Below are 23,057 nucleotides of genomic sequence, written 5' to 3' on the forward strand. Positions count from 1 at the left end.
AAGATACCACTGATGATACCACAAACTGAATAGAACAGTTGCAAATCATCCATTTATCCAGAATATATCAAGAATTCTTGGAACTTAATAAGACACAAGACCCTTTTTTTTTTTTAAGATCTTGTTTATTTGTTTAAATGTTTATTCACTTAGAGAGAGAGGGGAGGGGCAGAGAGAGAGAGAAAATCCCAAGCGGGTGCCATGCTCTCAGTGCAGACCCCAACTTGGGGCTCGAACTCACAAACTGTGAGATCATGACCCGGGCCGTGATCAAGAGTTGAATGCTCAACCAACTGAGCCATCCAAGAACACCAATATTTTATTTTTAATCTCTACACCCAATGGGGGCTCGAACTCATGACGCCAAGATCAAGAACCACACGCTCTACTGACTGAGCCAGCCAGGCGCCCCCATGACCCAATTTTTTAAAAGGGGAAAAGATTTGAAAAGACACGTCACCAAGGAAGATACACAGAAGACCAACAGGCCAACAGGAAAAGAGGCTCCAGTCTTTAGGAAATGCAAGTTAAAGCCACAATGAAACACCACCACGCACCTATTAGTGAGTCCAACAATAAAAAGACTGACCACACCCAATCAGTGGCGGGGAGGTGGCGAATGGGCCGCTCACACACCGTAGGTGGGACTGTAAATGGTGTGGCCACGCTGGAAGGGAGTTTCTCACACTTACTACTGTAAGACATGGCAGTCCTACTGCTCCGTATCCGCCCAAGAGAAATGAAAACAGGCCCACACACAGATCTGTACACATTCATAGCAGCAGTAGTCTTAAGAGCAAAAAAAAAAAAAAAAAAAAAAAAAATTGGAAACACACGTTCACATTGAACAGATCAATAAACTGTGGCCCGTCCACACAATGAAAAATTAGTCAGCAATAAAAAGGAACGAGCAACTGATCCGTGCCACGTAGAGAAACCTCAGGAACATGATGGGAAGGAAAAGAAACCAAACGCACCTACAGTCCGCAATAATGCATCTTACACGGAAAATTGTGTTAAGGGGGTGTTCTTATGACCGTAAAATCAAGTTTTTTAAGAAGCAAGAAACCAAACACAAAAGACTACATGTTGTAAGTTTCCATTGACAGGAAGTGTACGGAAGGCAAATCTACAGGCAAGGAGAACAGACGGGTGGTTGCCTGGGGCTGGAGATGGGAGCAGGGACTGACCTCAAAGAGGCACAAGGAGTCTTGTGCGGCTGATGGAAATGGTCTACACCTGGATTGTGCTGGGGAGATGGGGGGAGCCCAAGTCCATAAACTTACTGAAAAGCACTGAGATGTGACCTTACACCTGGGGGGATTTCATGGTGTGTGAATTATACACCAATATAGTTCTTAGAAAAAGGATGGAGGGCTGGCTGGGCCTAGGGAGTGGCCTGTGGCTCCCCTGAGCGCCTGCTGGTGCTGGGGGCAGGCGACCTGAGCCTTTCCAGGTTTCTGCCCCAAACCCTGGGGCACAGTGTAGCCGCTTCCCTTAGGTCAGGAGCCCCGGCTGAGTAGGAGGGGTGTCTTCTGAGTTGTTTACCGCAAACCCTCCTTGAGGGAATGAGGCCTGTTGTGAATGATAAATGCTCCAAACCACAGTAGGTTCACTACCCCCCCAAGTCTGCCGAACTGGGGAAATCCGTTTTCCTTCCACCAACAAGCTCAGGGCCCAGGGGAGGGGGCCGGCCCAGCTGCACAGGTGAAGAGGGCAATTAGTCATGCACAATTAGGGGCCGCTCCTCTTCTGGGGTGGGGGGCTCAGCCCCCTGGCACACACTTCGGGGGAGGGAAGATCCCGCTGGGAGAGGCAGGCAGACGGTGTGCCTGGGGGTGGGGCGGGAACTGCCTCCCCAGGCCCCGCCCCCTCTCCCTCCTCCCCCGCCCGGTGTGGGGACCGGGTCGCACTGACTTGAGCCTGGAAGCAAACACAGGCCCCTGTTCGCAGACACTCACCGAAGAGTCGGTGCAGAGAGTCCTAGACCCCCAAGAGGACACCCCTCTTTTGACCAGAGGTCAAAAAAAGCACAGGAGCTGTAGTCCTCACTGTCGGGGCTCCCTGAGAAAAGAGGCGCTGGCAGGAGGGCACAGGCTGCCCAGCAGAAGAGCAGAGCCTGGGGAGCTCCTGGGATCCCCCCCAAAACACACCCCCACTCCCATCCCACACCAACCAACTCCGCGAGCGCCAAGACTCAGGTGCCTTGTTGGACGGGACGCCTGTGGGGCTCGGCCCAGGGACAGGACTGCTCCGCCGCCACACCGACGCCCGTTGGTTAGACTCAAGCTTGGGGTTCAAAGGTCAGTCGGCTCAGACCTTGACCTTCAGCCTCCAGGCCCCTCCCGGCAGCCCCTAACACAACACTAGCGTAGGTTGTTAAAGCAGCAGGTGCCCAGGTTCCACCTGGACAAGCCCCAGGACACGGGTTGAACTCCAGGGAGAGCTACAGCCCCCGCCCAGGGAAGGTCTGGCCTCCCCAACGCTGATTGGACCAGGTATGGGCACCTGACCAAGCTGAGCCCATCCATAGGCTGAGCAGAGACCAATCAGGAATGGCCTGGTGAGAACGGAGCCAATCAGATGCCACACTGGGCCTTGCGTGGGCTGGCTTCCGGCAGCCCTGGCTGGGGACTCGGAGGAGGGCGAGCCAGGATGAGGCTCCCGAGCCTGGGAGGGGGAGAGGCTGGGAGGGAGGCTTGGCGCAGGCGTCCGCCTGACCCGGTTCAGACTTTCTCAAACCCAAACGGCCGTCCAACGTCCACCGTCCACCTGGACCGGTGTCGCCCGTATCACTTCCGCTGCGCACTGAGCACAGACGCTCGTGACGTGTGGTGCACGCGCTGTTTGCTCCAGTCCGTGTAACCTGAAGTCGCCGCCATCAAGATCGTGGCCCTCATCCGCACACTCACGTTCCTGGCAGAAGGTGGAAAACCCAGGGGTCCATCAGCAAACAAAACGTGGTCTATCCATACAGTGGAACATCACTCAGTCTTAACAAGGAAGGAAACGCTGACACCTGCTACAGCAAGGGCCTCGAGGACAGGATGCTGAGTGGAACCGGCCAGTCACAGAAGGACAAGTACTGTGTCATTCACTCATAGGAGATCGTCAAATTCAGAGACACAAAGTAGAATGGGATGGGGGAGGAGGGCTGGGGGGAGGGGGACAGCCGAGTTCCTATTTAATGAAGACGGACTTTCGGTTTGGGAGAATGAAAAAGTGTTGGAGGTGGTTGCACGACAGTGTGAATGTAATGAATACCACAGAACTGTGCACCTAAAAATGGCTGAATGGTAAATTTTATGTTTGTGCATTTTACCACGATTTCAAAAAACAAAAAAAACAAAACCGAAATGCCTCCATGCGCCCAAGAGCTCATCCTGCACGGGGATCTACACACCAAGACTACCTGGAAGGCCCCTGCACCTTCCAACCAGAAGTATTTGTCTCCTGGGCGGGCTTGCGTGGACCTGGCCAGAATGGCCTCATGCAGCTGGGCCTTGAGACCAGTGAGTGAAATCTGGGCACTTCACTTACCTGCAAAGAGACATCACAGTGGCCAGTGGGAAAGCTCAAGACTCGAGTGGCCGGGCAAACTGTCCTGCGGGGCCTTACGGGCTTGGAATTCAGGGCCACAGGAAGTGGGGAGAGGACCTGAATGTTCCATGGCCTCCTGGAGAGAAGCCTCACAGCCGGGCAGTACACCCTCCTAGTGGCCTCCCAGAGGCTCCTCTTCCGGGAGGCAGGGAGTAGAGGGCAGGGGCTGTTCACTGTAGCCACAGTGACGCTGCTTTTCCAGATTCCCAAGTCTGCCCGAGACGGCTTCGGACAGACGCGGTGCCCCTGTGCAGTGCAAAGCCCTCCAACAGATCCTCTTTAAGGTTCTTGGGGGTCTGCTCTGTCCCAGGGAAGGACACAGCATCCCGACTACTGGCCCTACCCCATCCCCACTGTGGCCTCACTAGAGAGTGAAAGCAGAAAGGAAAAGGAGGCTCAGAGAGGTTAAGTGACATGCTCAGGGTCACACAGCTGATAACCTCAGAGCCAGGACCGGAAACCAGTCGCTCTGACCACAGAACTCACACTCTCCTACAACTGTGTTTCTCAACTAGGAGTGGGTGAGTGAGTGTGTGGAGAGGAGCCCCAAGACAGACGCGGATCAGCCCCCAGAGCATTAGGTTTACTCAGACATCTGGGGTGGGAGGTGGGGAAGCAAGCCAATGGATAAAATCTTACTTCTTCATTACTCGACTTCATTACCTCATCCCCATAGTAAAGGGGCAGAGCACAACACCCGTATGGATTCTTCAGTAAACCCAGGGACTTCGGGCTGGCATCCGTCCCATCTTCTGAGTTCACTGGCCCCCACAATTAAGGAAACATTGGTGGAAAAGTTCGAGAAGGTTATGTTCCATCTGCCACTTTGGGGAGAAAGTACCACCCCATCTTGTGACGTTGCTTCACGACGACTCACCAAATGAAAGGATAAGTCCGCTGGAACAGGTCGGCACGGGTGTCCTTTGTGGCTGCCTCCCAAGCCCCCCAGGTTGGCAATATGAACGCCCCAAGGTCCCGCTCATTTGTTATCTGAGTCACAGCAGGGTGGGAGGGGGCAGGCAGGGCAGGGAGCCGTGTGCCCAGGTGGCAGAAGGCAGAGCTGAAGCCCAGAGAGGCCAGGGGCCCATATGCACAGAACGAAAAGGGGGGAGGTAGTGTGACACAGGAAAAGTGAAGAGACCCCCGAAAAGACTGCTTTTTTGTGCCTCCGTTTTTTAGGTATACTTCACGCCCACTGCAGAGCCCAACGCGCGGCTTGGATTCACAACCCTGAGATCAAGACTTACACTGAGATAAGAGTCAGATGCTTAACCGACTGAGCCACCCAGGCGCCCTTTGCTGCCTCTATTCTGGCTGGGACCCACACCCTGCCTTACACATGCCTTTTAGGACAGATAATATATGTCTTCCTTATAAAGGTCAAGGAGTTAATGATTTCTTTGGAATTTTCCAGCACAAGAGATAACATCTAAGGAGTGACCAGGTTGGGCATCATTCCCAAGACCACTGAGCCACCAAGACCCCTGGCTCCGGGGCATTAGTGCCTTACAGAGGACCTCTAAACACTCACCTTTGTTCCTGGATGCCTGAGAAGACGTGTGCACGGGACCACAGTCCTCAGTAAAAACCCCAGAGTCCAAGCAAAGACTCTCTCTCCTTTCCGAGTCTCCCAGACACGGTCTGTCCCTGCACTCTGTGTCTGCAAGAAACTCCACTCTCACCTCCTGCTGGCCCGAATTTGATGTCACTCCTGCGAGAACCCAAGTACCCTCTTGTTTGGTTCCGTGAGACCCCCTCTGGGTCCTCAGACGCAGCCAGCCTGCATTAAGGGGGGGTGCCCTGTGGCCCCGGCGCCTCCTGCTTCTCTGGACTTGACCCTGATCCCGGCCACCCAGCCATCACCAGGCAGTGTCTGGGAGAGAGAACGCCTGCTGCTTTTCTCACTTGCCCCGGCAGGGAGAGGGCCTAAAGAGGGGTGCCGCAACTCCCTGAGGCGCTGGAGCCTGGGGCGCCCCAGGGATGACCGAGGCACCGCCCCAGCCCCTGGAGGTAGTGGTCCTTTGTGCCTCCCAGGCTGAGTCCCTGCACCCTTCCATCAGTCTGTCCATCTGACACACGAGGACCCGGCCACCCCAGGGTGAGGGGGACAGGAAGGTGCTTCTGAGAGCATAGCCCTGGCAGATGCTCTGTGTGCTCAGGGGCTCTAGGACCCACAGGGGAGGCTGAGCAGGTGGGACTCCCTTCTTCTCTAAGGAGGGCTATTGTTGGGCTCCTCAGTAAGACTTCCCCTGATGAGCGATTAAGCTACTAAAAACCATTTGAGGCCCCCCCCCCCCGTGAGGTGTCCAGTCATGACCCCCAGGGCTGCACTGCACCAAGACCTCATCGTTCCTCTTTGGGCCTCCTTACAGAAGGCCCCTTGAGAGAGAAGAGCATTGGACTAAATCAAACAGACCCGGAAGAAAACCCCAAACAACAGTGGCTTAGACAAGATGAAAGTTTCATTTTCTTGCACTCTCAAGACGTTTACAGGTGGCCGGGGCTCGTGCGGCAAGCAGTGTCACAGTGCCAGGACCCTGAGCTCCTTGTATACTGTGGCTCTGCCGTGCAGTCTTCATTTCCAACCTCATCACCTCATGGTCCAAAATGGCTGCTAACGCTCCTGCCATTAGATCTGCATTACAGGCAGCAGAAGGAGAAAGGGGAGTAGGGTGTGTCTTGCCCTTTAAGAACCTTTCCTAATGCCAAACACTATTTTTACATCCAGGCCAAAATTTAGTCACATGGTCACACCTAAGTATAATGGAGACTGGGAAGTATCTTGATTCCAAGCAGCAAATGCCCAGGTGACGTAGCAGGGGTTCTAATCCCTTGGACCACTGGAGGTGGTGGGGTGGGGACAGGAACCCGGAGGACAGTGAGCAGTCTCTGCTACAACCACCAACGAGCTGTGTGCCCTTGGGCAAGTCCCTTCACCTCTCTGAGCTCCTGTCTGGGGGTGTATAGGGTGGTGTCTCCCATGGGGGTACAGGAAGGCTGTCTCCAAGGCCCCTCCGTGCCTGGACATTTTGTGACCTTGCAGCAGGGAGCCCAGGGAGGCTAAAACCAAGGACAGAAGATGATCCTGTTTTAAAGTTGCTGGTTCCCGGGTTTACAGATCGCCACGAGCGTTCGACGTGATGATTGATTTTCCACCTGCAAGCTGACTGTCACAGCCTGGAAGTGTCCACAAGGTGAGCTGGAATGTGCCTGGAATCTAACAGACAAAGGAGAGAAGCAGTCCCCAAGACAGGGTGGGCGGGCTGGGAGGAGGACAAGGTGACAGGGGCCTGCAGGGGGTGGCCCAGGTCCTTTTGAGACAAGAGGCAGGCGAGGCGACAGACACAAAGGCCACAGAGGTGGCAAGGATAGGGCACCCAAACCGGGGGTGGATTCTATGGGGAAGGGACATGGAGGCCTGGTGGAGAGGGACAGGGACAGGGAGGAGAGGATAGCATGTTGCTTTTCCTCGAAGCTCCTATGGCTTTCTTTTCCCTGCTGTGATCCAGGCCTGGGGCTGGGCGCGGGGGAATGTGTCTGGAAGCAAAGGGCATATACAGGCAGTCAGCACATGAGGTCCCCACCCCGCTCCCTTCCTGTCCCCTTGGCCCCCACCTCTGTGAAGTGGCCCCAGCAGCCAGGCAGCAGGGAAGTGTGTGCCTGTGACAGAGCGGATTTCCCCGTCTTTCTCCCGGCCTGAGGAAGCCCCCATGGGGGGCCTGCTTTTACTGGAGGACTGAGCCAGGGTGCAAGGAGGACACTCTATTTCGAGATGGGGGCTCAAGCTGTTTCATACAAAAGACATGTGTCCTTAGTGGTGAAGCGCAGGATTCTGGGTCAGACAACCTTCGCTCAAATCCCGAGTCTCACACCTACCAGCTGTGTGACCACCAACGAGTCGCATAACCTCTCTGGGCCTCATATTCCTTATCTGCAAAACCAGGAGTTGTGAGGTGAAGCGAGAGGCTTTATAACAGGCCTCAGAGCAGCCGAAGTAAGTGCTTAGTGAAGGCGATCAGTGTGATCGGCACTGAGTATGATCAGTGACAATGACAGGAAATACGAGGGATTCTTGCTTTATGGCTGAGGGCACGGGCCACAGGACAGACAGCCTTGGCTTCTCCTGGCGAGGCAGAGACGGCAGAGGGTGGGGTGGTGAGGCTTGTTTAGAAGGCCCCGCCGGCCTTCCTGCCCTCTGGCATCCCCCCCACCCTCCCCATGGTACCGAGCCCAAGCTCTGAGGGGGGCGGGGCTGGCCCCAGGCTTCTGGGGTCCCTCTGATCCCTGAAGCCTCAACTGCTGTGGAGAGCCTCCAGGGCCGGAGTAAACACTGGAACGCCTCAGGGCGCTGCTTGGGGCACGAGCATCGGGAAGCCAACACAGTCTTCCTCTTGGGGCTGCCAGGCCTGGGGCCACCGTCCACTCCTGCCCCCAGCCGGCCCCGGACCAAGACGCTCAGGGGCCTCCACGGTCTCAGCGCGCCCAGGCCCAGGCCCAGTCTGCTCTCTTGGTATCTGAACCCCTCTCTCCATGGGTTCCTGATGAGGGCAACTTCCTCCCTCAGGCGGGAGAGGAAGCAGCCCGGCCGCCCTCCTCCCAGGGCAGGACCCGGCGTCTCTCTGCTCCTCTATGTGTCAGGCTGGCTGTGAGGGCCACAGTGTCTCCACCTGCAACTTGTCAGGGCCCCAGGGGGTCCACGGAGGGAGGCCCAGGCCTCAAGGCCCATCGACCCGGCTTCAAATCAGTTCTGCCATTTCCAGGCTGTGCAGCTTTGGACAAGTCACTCATCCTCTCTGAGCTCACTTCATCGGTAAACCGGGGATAACTGGGATTCTTGTGAGGCTGTGAGTGACATCTGTTGATTTGTGTGTTTCTGTCCGTTCAGATTTTCCTGCTTTCCACAAGCACTCGCTGGGCAGCCCCTCGTGCCACGTCCTCAGCTCCCAGAGGGGAGCTTCTAGGGCCCGCCTGGCCCTCGGGGGGCGCCCGCTTCAGCGGGGGAGATGGCAGGTGACAGGCGGTCAGGACCCATAGCTCTGGCTGCTATGAATACCAGGCCGTAATGTGGGAGGAAATCTGAAGGACGGATGGGGGTGGGGGGCGGGGTGGGGAGGCAGAGCCCCAACGAAGGCAGGACGTGTGAATACGTGGAGGTGGGGTGGTGTGCAGGACCTGGCTGGTGGGGTGGACAGAAGGAGTCATGGCCCGGAAGAATGGGCTGTGGGGAGGGACTGGCCCAGGAGGTCAGATGGGGTCCAGGGCGACCTTGGGCCATCTGGGCCAATGTGCAGCCCTCAGGACACCCATGAAGAAACAGGCCATGGGCAGGACCTGCCCTCGGGTCCAGCCGCAGCCTTCCCGTGGCCTGCGTTGCCTGCCCAGCCTTCCGCCACTGGGGGTGGGAGGGCGAGTTCCCAAAGCCCGGCGCACCAGTGGACCTCGATTTTGCAGAAGGTTCCAGATGTTTAAATGCCAGCCTCCAGCCCCACCCCTTTGAATTTCTTGGCTCCAGCCAAATTCTCTCCTCCACACTCCCGAGGCCACCTGGCCTCTGCGGGGAAGGAGGGCCTGGGCAGGCCACACACACCAGGCTGGTGTCAGCTGGTCCTCAACACAGTCTGGAGACTGAGCCTTGGGGACTTGTAAAATGCTGGGGCTTCCTCAGTTCCCCAATCTTATGTCGTGTAGACCCCCAGGCCCCAGGGTGGGACTATGCCAGGAGGCCAGCCTAGTGAGGCCCGTCCCTGGGGGCTCAGATCCCCTCCTCTGGGACGGGCCTCAGCCCCAGTTTGGGGCTCATCGAGGCTCTGTGGGGTCCGGGATCAGGTAGGATATCACAACGCTCTAGTCAAGGAAGCTCCTCCCAGGGCCTACAGAGACATCTGGGGTGCAGCACCAGCTCTGGCCCGGCACGGGCCCTGGGCGTGTGCTATTGCCCATGACCGTGGCTATCTGGAGGCTGGGCATGTGCCGGTGCCCCGGGTGCCCCAGCAGAGGTGTGTACAGGGTTCCCGGCCCAGCTTCTCACACAGCCCAGAGGGGTGGGGGTGGGGATGTCTCCTTCCATCGGCCTCAGCAGCCACTGAGCATGAGGGGGCTGGAGCAGTGAGCAAACCGGACCCAGGGCAGCCCCAGAGGCCTGGGTCCTGGGCCGCCAAGGACCCTGCCTGCCTCCGCCTGGGGCAGGTGATTCACTGGGCCCCGGGGCCGGGTATCCCCGAGGAGTCTACCAATCCTGTTCTGAGACGGCTGGGTGGGGAAGCTTTGTGGGGCTCCATTTCCTCATCCGTAGATGGGGATGTCCCTCCCTCCTGGTGACGTCACGAGGCAATGAGAGGAGACTCCAGGTTGGGGTTCAGCAGATGGCAGGACCCACCCAGGGCTGGAGACTGGGAGGTCCCAGGGAAGGAAACCCAAGATTCCTTGGGAAGGTGCTCCCTTCCGCCGGGCCTTGCCGGGTCCAGGGTCTTGGCAACCCCTCTAGCGACCTGGGGAGGAGGTGAGAGTAGTGGCTGGAGGGGCGGCCTCTGGAGTCCAGTGGACCCAAGTGCCCCCTAGCCGGTGGGTGGGATCAGAAGCCCCTCCTTTTACTGTGGTGGAGACAGGCCCAGGCCTTTGAGAGATGGCCCCCCATCTGTCCCAGGAGGGGCCACGGAGGCCAGAGAGGGGTAGGCCACCACCCGAGACCTGAGACCACCCCATTCCTCTTTCATCAGTGATGACCAGGCTCCTTGTGGGTCCGGCCTCCCTGCGTCGGGAGGACAAGCCGGTTCTCCTCCTTCCCCCAAGCTGGCTGCTTCCCTCCCCCATCTGGCTCCTCCTCCAGAGCCACGGCTCCTGCCAAGAACGCCCCGCAGCCCAGGGGCCAGGCAGGGAAGCACACGCCTGACCCCACCCTCGTCCTCAAAGCTCCTCTGGCCTGTCTTCCTGGGAGAAACTGAGGCCCAGAGGCATTCAGCCGTCCCCCCCTCGCCCCCACTCTGCACCCCTGGCATCTGAGGGCCTGAAGGAGTTTCCAGACACACTTTGGAGGCTGTACTTCAGCAAGGTCTCCCCGCCACCTTCTTTTCAACCATTAGCGTGAAGGGAGCGCGCAGCGGTGGTTGGCCGGGTCCCCTCCTCCTCCGAGGTCGCCGGTGCACCCTCCTAATGCCCCCTCGGTCCACCTCTCGCCCCGCCCCCCCGCCCCCATCCATACCATGACTCTCCCCACAGACTAGGAAGGGCGCTAGGGCCCAGAGGGGTGCAGGGCTGCCCCGGGAGGTCCTGTCCCCTGCACACTCCCAGGCTGCACTGAGGAGGGACTGGGGGCTGGAGGTGGCTGCAGCGCTCAGGCGGGCGGTGTCCGAATTCAGAATGGAGGAGGCCAAAAACGAGAGGGTTGGAGCATTCGTTCCACCGGCCATGCGTCTGTCCACGGGTCGTGTTCGCGTGTCACCGGGCGGGGCCTAAGTGTATGCCCGCATGTCGGTGGGGCGTCTTGGGTGACAACTGCTAGGGCGTATTTGTGCATCTGTCTGGGGCGTGGGGGGGTGAGGAGGGGAGGGCGTGAGCTGGAGATGTTCCCCTAGGTGAAAAATCTGTCACACACACACACACACACACACACACACACACACACACCAGGATACCTGGAAGCCTGCTCCTAATATCCCCACGCCCCTTTCATCAGGGTGTCTGAAATTCCTCCGAGCATCTTCCGGGTGGAGCCACACGTGCCCTGAGAGGGAGGGGCCGCGTCCCAGCCTGGAGGGCAGTCCTCGCATGGAGCCCCTCACCCACCACCTTCCCTCCCTGGGCGCCAGCTCCACCCCCACCCCACCCAAGGCAGGTGAGTTACCTGCCCCCACATCACAGAGATGCAGGGAAAGCGCTCAGCCCCAGGCCGCGGGGCTGCTGATAGGATTTGGGGAGGCTCCTCTCCCTGGCCCCGCTCTGCTCCTTCCTGGGCGGCTTGCCCCACTGGGGGCGCCGGAGCTCCCCAACTTCTGTTTCCCCAGCGGGAAAGGGAGAAAAGGGTGTCTTCAGCCAGTCTTCTTCAAACGTTTCCTTGTATCGGCTGCTTCTCACCCTACTTTCCTTTTGCCCCCTTTAAGCTGCACGAGGCCTGGACCTTGCCTGCCTCTCTTATGCTGTCTCAAGTGCAGAACAACAGAGACCCCACCAGACAATGGATGGAGGAACCCCGAGCCCAGCACCCAGCCTTCATCAGCTCACCGATTCTCACATGGCTTGTATAATCACACCCACTCTGGCGGTGAGCAAACTGAGGCTCACAACATGAAAACCTTGTCTGGGACCCAGGACCAAGGACCCAGGCCCCGGGATGCATTTGACTTTCATGTGCCCAAGGCATTTTACCTTTCTGGGCTCCTTCCTCCATTAAAAATACAAAAGTTCTGGGGCATCTAGGTGGCTCAGTCGGCTAAGCATCCAACTCTTGATTTCAGCTCAGATCATGATCTCATAGCCATGAGATCCAGCCCAGTGTCAGGCTCTGCACTGATACCGTGGAGCCTGCTTGGGATTCTCTCTCTCTCTCTCTCTCTCTCTCTCTCTCTCTCTGCCTCTCCCCCGTTCTGTGTTCACGTGCCCACAGGCTCGCTCTTTCTCTCTTTCTCTCTCAAAATAAACAAACCTTAAAAAATGTATGAGGGGCGCCTGGGTGGCTCAGTCGGTTAAGCGTCCGACTTCAGCTCAGGTCATGATCTCACTGTTCGTGAGTTCGTGAGTTCGTGAGCCTCGCATCAGGCTCTGAGCCTGGAGCCTGCTTCAGATTCTGTGTCTCTCTTCCTCCCCTCCCCTGCTCACGCTGTGTCTCTCTCAAGAATAAATAAACATTAAAAAAAGTTTTTCTTAATGTATGAAAGTTTTATTTTATGATCGCATTGGTATAAAGATGAATAAAACGTTTTCTTCACCCTAAAATTTCCATTTCTTCCTGATTTTAAACAAAATGGAAGCATTTCACGGGCCTCTAAAAGTATGGTGGCCTTAGGCACTGTGTCTATTGTGTCTGAGGAAGGAGAGCTGGCCCGGCAGCCTCCTCCCACCGGAAGCTGACCGGCAGGGCCTTGAACCCCAGGCCTCTGCACCCCTCCCTACCACTCTGGAGAAGGGCCAGGTGAATTTTTGCCCATTTCTGGCCTCTCTTAATAGCCATTCTGTGGTCCTGAGCATCCTGTTTCTAAGTGGTTATAACAACAACGATAATAAATAATAACAAAGATGATGAGTTCATCACACAGTCCTTTCATCTCTCTTCTCCGATCCTGCCAACAATCCAGGGCAGGGCAAGGACAGCCATTGCTGTCCCCTTTCTACAACTAGGACAAGAGGACGCAGAGGACGAGCGAGCGGTCTGACTGGTAGGGAGCAGGTGGCAAGCGAGGGCCTGGCTTGGAAAGGAACCCGGAGGTGGGGGGGACCCAGGTGAGGTGGGAAGGTGGGAGTTCAAAGGGCAGGAGGGGGCTTTTTGGTGAGAAGTGGGGGGCAGGGGTGCATGAAGAGGGGGAGCAGGAGACACTCTCCGGCTGCCCAGGGGGTAGGGACAGTCCGCTTTGGGCTGGCCTTCCCGCAGGAGCAGAGCTGGGAGGCACAGAGCTCCTGGGGGGGGGTGGGGAAAGGACCCAGGAGACATCTAGGAGGCACAGCCGAGGAGACTTGGTGACTGATGGGAGAGGAGGCAAAAGGGGTGGGGTGGGGTTGGCAGGGATATTCTCCACATGTAGCCACTAAAGGCCCCCGAAACTGGAAAGACCATAGCACCTGTAGGTAATTAAACACTGACAATGCAGCAGAAGCTTTCTTAACCCAGTGGTACTTATCGGATCACTGATCAAGGGCCACTCCATGCAATCTGTAAAGCACGTGGGAAAATATCCGACAGGTGCTACTGACCCTTTCCAAAACCCAGACGTACCCATCCGTGCCAATGAAACGGATACTCTTTTCTTTCTTTCTTTCTTCTTTCTTTCTTTCTTTCTTTCTTTCTTTCTCTCTCTCTCTTTCCCTTCCTTCCTTCCTTTTCTTCCTTCTTTTCTTTCTTTCTTAGGTTTATTTATTTGAAGAGACAGAGGGAGCAGGGGAGGGACAGAGAGAGGGAGGGAGAGAATCTCAAGCAGGCTCTGCGCTGCCAGCCGCAGCCTGACGGGGGGGGGGGGGGGGGGAGAGGAGGGGAAGGGGGGAGGGGGGGGAGGGGGGGCGGGGCGCTCAAACCTACAAACCCTGAGATCATGACCTGAGCTGAGATCAAGAGTCAGAGGCTCAACAGACTGAGCCACCCAGGCACCCCAAAGTGGGTACACTTTCAAGGAGCTCCTGGAACCTTTAAGCCTCTCCTCCACCCCACTCCAAGCCAGGAACCCCCCCCCCCCCATGCCTGCTGGCTTCTGCTCTACCCATTGCTTGTTCCCCAACCTCTTTATATCATCAAACATATTAATGGGGGTCCTTTAATTGACTAGTACACAAACTGCCAAAATACGAGTGCCAGATGGTCACTGTGTCCATGAACACCAAGTTGATGTTTTGGAAATGTTTGTTAAAAGTAAATCCATTTGAAAAATTGCTGTTGAGTTTGGTATAGACGAGACGATTGTAGACTCAGGGAAACACGGAACATTCCAGAAGGCTCCTGAAGCTCAGATATGCCTCCAAGCTCACCCACCTGGCTGCTGGTGGCCTCAGGTCCTCTCCGTAGGGCTGCTCAGGGCATGGCTGGCTCTCCCCAGAACCAGAGCGAGAGGGACAGGGAGCCCCCCCCCCCCACAGATGCCTGTCTTTTTATAACCTAGTCTTAGAAGTGACAGTTCCATCACTGCAGCTGTTTTCTGTCCAGCAGCCACAGATATCACTTCCCAGCCACACTCAAAGGGCACGGATCACACCAGGGTGTGAATACCGGAGGTGGGATGGCAGGGGCGGCGGAGGGCCTCCTTGGAGCCTGCCTACCGCCACCTCCCAGGGACGCCGGGATTGAGCCGGGGAAGGAAGGGGTCTTCTCCTTAGAATCAAACACACTGGTGGCTGAACGCTGACGCTGTGCCAGGCACCGTTCCAAGAACTGTCCGTTGACTCAATGCCACCCTAGGAGGTGGGCACTGCTATTATCCCCACTTTATGGGGCACGTCGAGGGAAAGTAGGTTATTCTCAAATCCCACAGCCAGTAAGAGCTGGAGCTGGCTGGGATTCAAATCCACATGGTTTGAGCCCAAGGAGGAGGCGGGGCTGGGCATCTGGGTTGGGCACGGTGTGCCAGAGGAGCCGCAAGACGTGGGCAACAAGCCCCCCCACCCCCCGACCCCACCGCAGTGGAGGTTTGGGGCTGAAGTTCAGGAAGCAGAGGGGTCAGAACCGGCACTCTGGGTGCCCTTCGCCTGGCATGGGGAGGGGACTGAAGAATCATGGGGAGGGGAGCTCACCTCCAGGAACAGTGGCTGCAGACAGAGGGCTCTGTGCAAGGGTGGCTAAGGGTGGCCAACGTGGCCACGGTGGCCTCTGCCTCACTGGGGCGGTGGGGAAGCAGGGGAGGAGAGGGCAGAGTGAGGATGAGGGAGACCCCCAAGAGAGGCTGCCGCGGGGACGGGGGGCATCTCTGGGGAGCAGCGCGGCTGTGGAAAGGCAGAGGGGACGGGACAGTTGTTGAGGGGGCGTGGGGACAAAGGCTGACGGAGGGGGCCAAGGTTTCCTTTTGGGACGGCTGGGTGGGGGGTGGGGGGGTGGGGCCCGGGGCCCGGCTGTGGCCACGCCCCCTGCCCGCCCAGCGGGGGCCGGCACCGCCCCAGACCCCGCCCAGGCTGACGCCCCGGATGTGGCCTCCCAGGTCACCAGCCCCGAGGCGGCGAGTCGGGAGCTCCTCAAGCTTGCCACACCCAGGGGCTGTGCCCCCTCCTCGGCCGGTCCAACCCGTTTGCCCGGCGCCCTGCTGGCGGTCCTCAGTCCCGAGCCCCTGCTGCCCGCCTTCCGGGGAGCGACCCAGCCCCTCAGGCCGCGCTGTCACCCTGCCAGGCACCTCCTCCTGCAGGGAGCCCACCACGCCTCCTAACCATTCCCAGCCCTTTCGAGCTCGCCGTTGAGGGATTTGTGCAGACACAGCTGCAAGAATCCAGCTCCCCTCCCCCGCCCCCATCAAATACAGACATTTCATTTCTCCCCCAAACCCACTTCCCAGCACTCGCCAGGCGCCGCGGCCTCCGGGAGGCCTGGGCTCCTCCCGGGGGGTCCTCCCGGCGCCTCCTGACCAGCCTCAAAATCTCTCCAGCAAACACTGGGCATCCTCCTCGCTGCTCTCCTCGATTCCACCTGACCATCCAGCGATCCAGAGGCTCGGCTAAACCTCCAGGACCCTTGGGCAGATGGAATCGTCTGCTGGGCCCTCACCATCCGGCCGGACCCCGCTCACTGCGCAGCCCCCTGCACCCCCTGCACCCTGGCCACCTCCAGGCCATGCCCAAGTCGTTCCCCTGCCCACCAAGCAGCCCTCCCCTGTTCCAAATGCCCACGTCTCTCCCAGCTTTCAAGGCTCGGCTCAAAGCCTGCTTGCTGGGCTTCAAAAAGCAACGTATCCTCTCTGGGCCTCAGTTTCCCGGGTTGGAACAGGAAGCGGCTCTGCTCTGCGGCGGGGGCTGGGAGGAGGGCAGAGGCGCGGCCCGTAGGGGCGCCTGGCTTAAGCCCCCCCTCTCCCCACCGAGCCTCGAGGCCCTCCTGGCCCATCCGCCCAGCCCGGCCCGCTGCTCGCTAACCTCGCCGGGTGCTGACGGCGCCGCGGGCGGCCCATGCCGGCTCCCTGGAACCCGCCAAGGGCCCCTGAAACTAGGCCCGGGAGGCCCCGCGGGAGAACATCTGCGCGGCGCTGGGGGAAGGGGGCGGAGAGAAATAGGAAGCCGCGGGGCTCCCTCCCCGCCACGGGGGTCCCCACGGCGCAGCCGGCGCGCAGCCGAAGCGCGCCGCCCGCCCCGGCCCCGCCCCGCCTCCGCGAGCCTCGGTTCTGGCGTCGGGGAAACGGGCCGATCGCGGCGCCCGCGGGCCGAGTCCCGGCCGCGGGCCTGGCGAGGGCGCTCTGTGGTCCCATAGTAACAGCTACGCAGTCGCGGGGGAAAACTCAGAAAACACAACCAAACGGAACGAGACAAATCCCCAAAGATTTCTGGGGCCTGGACTCCACCCCCAGAGCCACTATCGCGGGGCCGGGCGCAGCAGGTGTCATCATCGTCCCGGGTCTCCTCGAAGAGAGGGAGGCGCAGCGCGGCTCAGCGGCCTCCGAGGTCTTCGAACCCAGGCCCGGGGGCCCTCGTCGCCCTCCCCGCAAGGGGTTTTCCTCCGTAAGGACGCCCGCCATCACGTCACCTGCTCCAGCCTGGCCTGGGGGACAATGCCGCACAGCCGAGGGACCGGGCAGCCGGTTTCGACGCCCCCTTGGCTTACGGGTGAGGGTGTCGTGTGCGCAGGCGCAGTCTGTGGACTTAAGGCTCTGCCCCTTCGGGGACCCGCGGGCATCCGGCTCCCCCAGCCCATTGAGCGTGCGCCCCCCCCTCCCACCCCAGGAGATTAAGTGGGAACTTTGAACCCTGCCCCTGAACCCTGATGGAGAGGATTAATCCGATTGCTTTTCAAACCCTGGCCTCGCCCTGTAAACTCCTCCCGCAGCCAGGCTGCCCACCCCCTCTCTCTGGCTGGCCTCCAACTCTTCCTGCAACTGCCCCCTGGCCAGTTGGGGAGGAGGACTGTTGGCCCATTCAACGAGCGGCAAATGGGGTCAGGCAGTGCCATGACCAGGAGCCTGACTTCCAGTGTCGTTTCCTGTGCATGTGGTTTCCCTCCTCTCCCGCCCTCCCTCCCCACACACTCTTGGGGGTCGAGAGGCCCACCTTCTCCGGAAACCTTCTCTCCTCTTAGTGACTCACCGCCCAGCCGGGAGTGGGTCCTCTGTTCATTGCCCTGGCCACACAATGGGGAGGGCCTACTCCTGACTGCTCCTTTCTCCGGGTCCCCAGCCCCACTGCCTGGGCTGGACCACTGAGGGGCGTGGAGCACGGCAGGCCTGCAGCCTCGATTTCTCTGGCACCCACGCTCTGGGCTCAGTGGCCAGTGAGAGCTCTCCGGGCCTGGACCTCCCGGGCCTGAGGGCTTCTCCTACTCCGCTGGGTTCATCCCGAGGCCTCCTCTGCCCGCTTCCACCCGTCTTCAGATAGGAGCGGCCTGGTTTCCCGGGAGGGGAACCCCACCCAGCCACCCTGCATGCTTCCCGCGCGGTGAGTGGTCCATTATTCTCCCAGCTCTGAGCCTGGCAATCAGCATCTCCTCTACTGGTTTGGGGAAAGCACTCCGCCCAGCAGTGGGGGGGGGAGGGGTCCTGATGACCCTGCGGCTGCCTCTGTCCGGGATCTCATGGGGGGGGGGGGGGCTGGAAAAGGGAGGGGTGAGCAGCAGAGCGTGGTCCTGGTGTCACAGTCCCGGGGTTGGGTCTGAGGCTGGGTCCTTACCTGACTTATCTCCCCTTGGCTTTTTGGCTTCTGGCTGGTTAGGGTCGTCAGGTCCTCACCTGACTCAGTTTGTCCGTTTACCCTAAACCTGAAGGGTGGGTATTGCCGGCACAGTTTTCAGAGTCCTTCATTCATTCAGCACCTATTCTCTGAGATAGCCTCAGGACATGTCCTGGGAGGACACAGACACAGTCCTGCCCCTCGAGGGATGACATACCTAACAGAGGTGATCCGTGCCACAGAACTCAGGGGAGGGGCATACCACAGAGATTCTCACAGGTGGAGAGAGAGAAAAGCGTGCTAAGCAATTAGTCTGGACGCCGGGAGGACTCTGGCTCCCTTGAAAGAAAAATGAGGTGGGGGCCTAGAGCAGAGACTGAGTCCCACGGAGCATTGTGGGTCACGCAGGCCTTTGGATTTTAGCCCAGCAGCACTGAGCAGCCATGCATGGGTTTTAAGCTGGGGGAAAAGTGTGGCCATTAGGATTTTAGCGGATCCCTCTGACCTCAGTGCCTTCCCAGGGCTCTGCCAGCTTGAGAAGGAAAGAGTTTCTTGCTTCATCCTGCAACACTTCAAGGATGCCTTCTCAGCCCGGTGTGGCTTTGGGGAGGCGAGGGGACGCTGGTGAGGGGAACCGGTGCAACACCCATTTTGCAGATGTTTGTAGACGGCAGTAAGATCCTGGCTGTGACGGACAGAACGGGACAAAGGGCACCAGTTCTGCCTGTGCCACTGAGACAGGGCTTCCCAGGGGAGGGCTCCCAGGCTGCAGAGGAGTAGGAACCGCCAGAGAACATGCCAGGAGGCAGGGCTGGGGGCCGGAGGAGTTTCAGAGAGAGAGGGAACAGCATGTGCAAAGGCACAGAGTCAGGAAAGAGCACAGTGTGCCTGGGATCCCCTGATCAGAACTTGAGTATAGAGAATCTGAAGTCTGTCTGTCTGTCTGTCTCTCTCTGAGCCTGCTAAGGTGCAGATGAGGAGAAGAGAGAGGCTCCAGTGTTTGCGTGTACGTGGTGGTTGCAGGAGGAGGGTGGAGGATGGGCGGGGGAGGGGCAGGGAAGACCACATCAAAGCTAAGGCTGTCGGCAGGGGTGCGGGGTGGGCTAGCTGGGGGACAGAGTGAGAGGTTAAAAGAGGAGAATCAACCTTGGGCTTATGTCTGTTTCCCCTGGAAACTTCATAAAAATGATGGCATAGAATAAAAAGAGGCATCAATGAGAGAAGAGGTGACCATGGATGAGGAAGACAGAAACTGGCCGGACTCAGCAGAGGAGAGGAAGCAGCGCTGGGCCTCCCCGGGCGCGAGAAAAACACCCATGTACCAGCGGAAACCGATGGGGCTGGGGCTGGACACTGTGGGAGGCCAGGTGGGGTCAGAAGACAGCCCCCGTGGTAGGCAGACCCCAAGGTAACCTCAGTGATTTCCTGCCTTCGATGTTCACACGCACAGGCACACGCACACGTGAATCCCTCCCCCCCCCGAGTGTAGGCAGGACCTGGGATTTGCCTTCAACCAACAGAATATGGCACAGGTGATGAGCTCTCATGCCTCTAAGATACGACTGAGAGTCTCCTGTCGGCAAGAAGCCAGGGCCCTCGGTCACACAGCCGCGGGGACATAAATCCTGCTCCAGCAGCCAAACGAGGTTGGAGGCAGATTTTTCCCTGGCTGACCCTCCAGATGAGCACGTGATGACACCTTGACCCCAGCCACGTGAGACCCCGAACCGAGGACCGTCTCAGTCGGACTATGAAATAATAAGTGTGTGCTGTTTTAAGCTGCCTGATTTGGGGTGATTTGTTATACAGCATAGAGAACGAATACGCTCCCCAGTCCTCCAGCTGCTCAGCCGGGTAGGTCATCTGCTTCCTGTTTCCACCCGTCCTCCTGCCGTGAGATTCCAGAATCAGGGCATCAGGTATGGCAGAGGCAGGCATGAGTGTGGGGCAGGAAAAGGCGCTGGAGTAACCCAACTCTTCCGTGCCCTGCTCCCGGAACACTCCTGCTCCAAGAACCACTCACGCATCCCCAGGCAGAAGACTGGACGGGACTTCTAGGGAGACCCAATAGCATCACCCCTGGAAGTTTCCAGATGACTCACTACCCCCGGCTGTTACGGCCACATAACTTCCTTTGGCGAATGAAAATAGAGTGGAAGTGACATGTGGCCCCACCTTTACCCTTCTCCCTCTGCCTCAGAAGAGTGCGTCCTGGATGCAGGCACGTCTTTGAGCCTACGTCCCAGGACACAAATGGCACACGGAGCAGAGCTGGAGATGCCTGCGGACACCATATAACAAGTGAAAATAAGCCTTTGTTGTGCGTGCCCCTGGGATTTGGGGGCTGTTTGTTACTGCAGCATAATTTAGCAAAGCTGACTGGTCCGCCCATCAGAAAAGCTGCCTGGATGCCTGACAACTCAGCAGGGAGTTCTTTCACACACAGGAATTCCGACTGGCCTGTCCAATGCCCCACTCTGGTGTTAGTGGCAGCCAAGGCTCACCAAGCAGGAGAGAAACCCCTCCAGTGGGAAGGACAGAGACCAAAACAAAGAGAAAAAGAAGTGGGATGAAAAGAGCTGATTCTGGGAGCAGCAGCAAATGTCAAATAAACCCCAGTTCCTCAGAGGGGACATTAAACCAGAATTTTACACACACACACACACACACACACACACACACATATATGTAAAATAAACATTCAAAAAAATATACATATACATACCAGAATCATATATGTGTGTATATATATATATATATATATATATATATATATATACATGCACACACACACACACACACACACACATATATATATTTGAATGTTTATTTATTGATTTCTGAGAGAGAGAGAGAGAGACAGAGAGACAGAGAGACAGAGAGGGACAGAATCCCAAGCAGGCTTTGTGCTGTCGACACAGAGCCCAACGCGGGACTCAGACCCACAAACTGTGAGATCACAACCTGAGCTGAAACCAAGACTCAGATGCTTAACCCATTGAGTCACCCTGGTGCCCCTAGAATGATATTTGTTTTAATGGAGTAAAGAGCTTGTGAAATTTAAAAGTTGATAGTCAAAATAAAGGGTGGGGAAAAAAGGGGAAATCCCCTGAAGAGGAGACTTGAATGACAAAGAAATAGAAGACAGGAAAAGAAGAAACCAACCCACGTAGGGGATGAGCCCAGGAGTGCTACAGTGCAAGTCCAGGGGTTCTGGGAGGAGAGGTGTGAAAGGCCGCGTGCAACTTGAAATTCTGTACCTAACTAAGCCATCACAAAACGTGAGGTTGGATGAAGAGGTTTTCAGGTGTGCAGAGATTATACCAATCAATCTTCCAGGCACCAAGCTGCCGGGGGACGTTCCCTAGCAAAACAAGGAAACTAAGAAAGAGAAAGACGTGGGACCCTGGAGACGGGGATCCAATGGAAGAAAGAGGCAAAGGGGAAGCCCAGGTCAACACTAGCTGTGCTGCAGGCCCCAGAGAATGCCAGCATGGATTGCTGCGGGAGGGGGGTTCCTGGGGAGGAAGCCTTGGGACAGGGGTGAGGACAGATTCTGGGATGAGCGGTCGACAGCACCTGGAGATTGTTGAAGCCCTGGGAGATCTTAGAGATGGATACAAAGAAAGCTATTAATTATCTATTGCTGCATAAATTTATCTTACAGTTTGTGTGGGCCAGGAGTCTGGGCATGACTTCTCTGGGTCCTCTGTTTAGGATCTCACAAGGCTGCTGGGTGCCTGCTGGGTGCCTGCTGGGACTGCAGTCTTATCTGAGGCTCGACTGGGGAAGGAGCTATATCCAAGCTCACTAAAATTGTTGCTGGAATTCAGATCCCTGCTGCCTGGGACTTCAGTCTGGGACTACAGTCAACTGCTGTCTTCCGTTTCTTGCTGACTATTGACCAGTGGCTGCCCCCAGCTACCAGAGGCCATGTGTCCTCCTTGCCATGTGGGCCTCTCAACAGAGGCCGCCCCCAATGTGGCTACAAAAGGGTGTGAGCACGTGATGGTGGGGATCTTTGGGGGCTATTTTTGAAGCGGCTTAAAGAAAGCTAATTATTAACTTCATGAAAAACTAAAAGTTAAACGAGAAAGGAAACATATCGCAATACATTACTCGGCTTAGTAGCAAATGATATTTACATAATCGTTATATGAGACAACTCAATACCGGTTTCGCCAATTGTTATACATTGGTAATGAGAGGGGACACAGGGAGAGCATGCTTGTGGGTGCCTTGCAGGGAGGGCTCTGAGAAAGCTACACCCTTATCTTCTGTAAAAGGGAGTCAAGAGATAATGGTTCAAACTGGTAAATCAAGTAACAGTAGCACAAGCGCGTTGTTTATAAACATGGAGATAAAATCCAGAAAAAGCCAGAAGAGTTGAGTGTGGTTGTTGGGGGGGAGGACGGGGCGTGGCGCTGTTGGGGAGGGGCTGCCGATCTTTATTAGGCCTGTTTATCTTTTCAAGTTCTGTGCATATCATGTGCATATACTTGGTACTGTTGCCTTGCTTGGATAAAAATGCACATTAATTAATGAAAAGAGAAGGAGATAAGGGTGGAGGGGGAAAAAAATCCCTAAGAGTGAACAGTGAAGTCCCCAGGGGTCCTGAGCTCTCCTGAGCCTCTCCTTACCCTGGGGGAAGGGGCCCCAGGGATCCAGGGGGGAACACCCACTGAGGAGGGAATGTGGTAACCAGAGCTGCCCAGGGAGAATCCAGTAACAGGTGACTGCCTGGGGATGCGGAAGCCCAGAACTGGAGGGGCAGGGAGGATTGAGGAAGACCGTGGTTTGGAGGGGGGGGGGGGGGGGTTCGGGATCCCAGCCGAGGGATGGGGAGGAACCACAGGCCCGTGAGAGATGCCCCCTACCCCACCTCTCCAGAGACATGGCTTGGAAAAATGCTGAAGGCTTCAGGGCGGTCTGGTTTAGTTTTAAATTCAGGAGATTTTGCGGAATTTGTTTTT

At 57.4% G+C, this 23,057-nt stretch overlaps 2 long non-coding RNA genes across 6 annotated transcripts; one reads left to right on the forward strand and one right to left on the reverse strand.

Annotated features, from left to right (window-relative positions):
- Positions 1 to 301: 301 nt before the first annotated feature.
- On the reverse strand, positions 302 to 2,441 carry LOC131517770 (uncharacterized). The gene is made up of 2 exons (XR_009264823.1): positions 2,177 to 2,441; positions 302 to 2,064 (listed from the first exon to the last, which is right to left on the reverse strand). It is a non-coding gene; the product is annotated as an uncharacterized LOC131517770 (long non-coding RNA).
- A 159-nt stretch (positions 2,442 to 2,600) lies between these two features.
- On the forward strand, positions 2,601 to 12,460 carry LOC131517771 (uncharacterized). Of its 5 annotated transcripts, none has more exons than XR_009264825.1 (4): positions 2,601 to 4,549; positions 4,780 to 6,407; positions 6,697 to 6,794; positions 11,697 to 12,460. It is a non-coding gene; the product is annotated as an uncharacterized LOC131517771 (long non-coding RNA). The 5 variants fall into 5 exon arrangements; XR_009264826.1 differs by having other exon boundaries at positions 2,601 to 4,506; XR_009264828.1 differs by having other exon boundaries at positions 2,606 to 5,791; positions 6,329 to 6,407.
- The last annotated feature ends 10,597 nt before the right edge of the window (positions 12,461 to 23,057 follow it).

This window comes from Neofelis nebulosa, chromosome 7, assembly GCF_028018385.1.
Source record: "Neofelis nebulosa isolate mNeoNeb1 chromosome 7, mNeoNeb1.pri, whole genome shotgun sequence".
In the NCBI taxonomy this organism is placed as follows: Eukaryota; Metazoa; Chordata; class Mammalia; order Carnivora; family Felidae; genus Neofelis; species Neofelis nebulosa.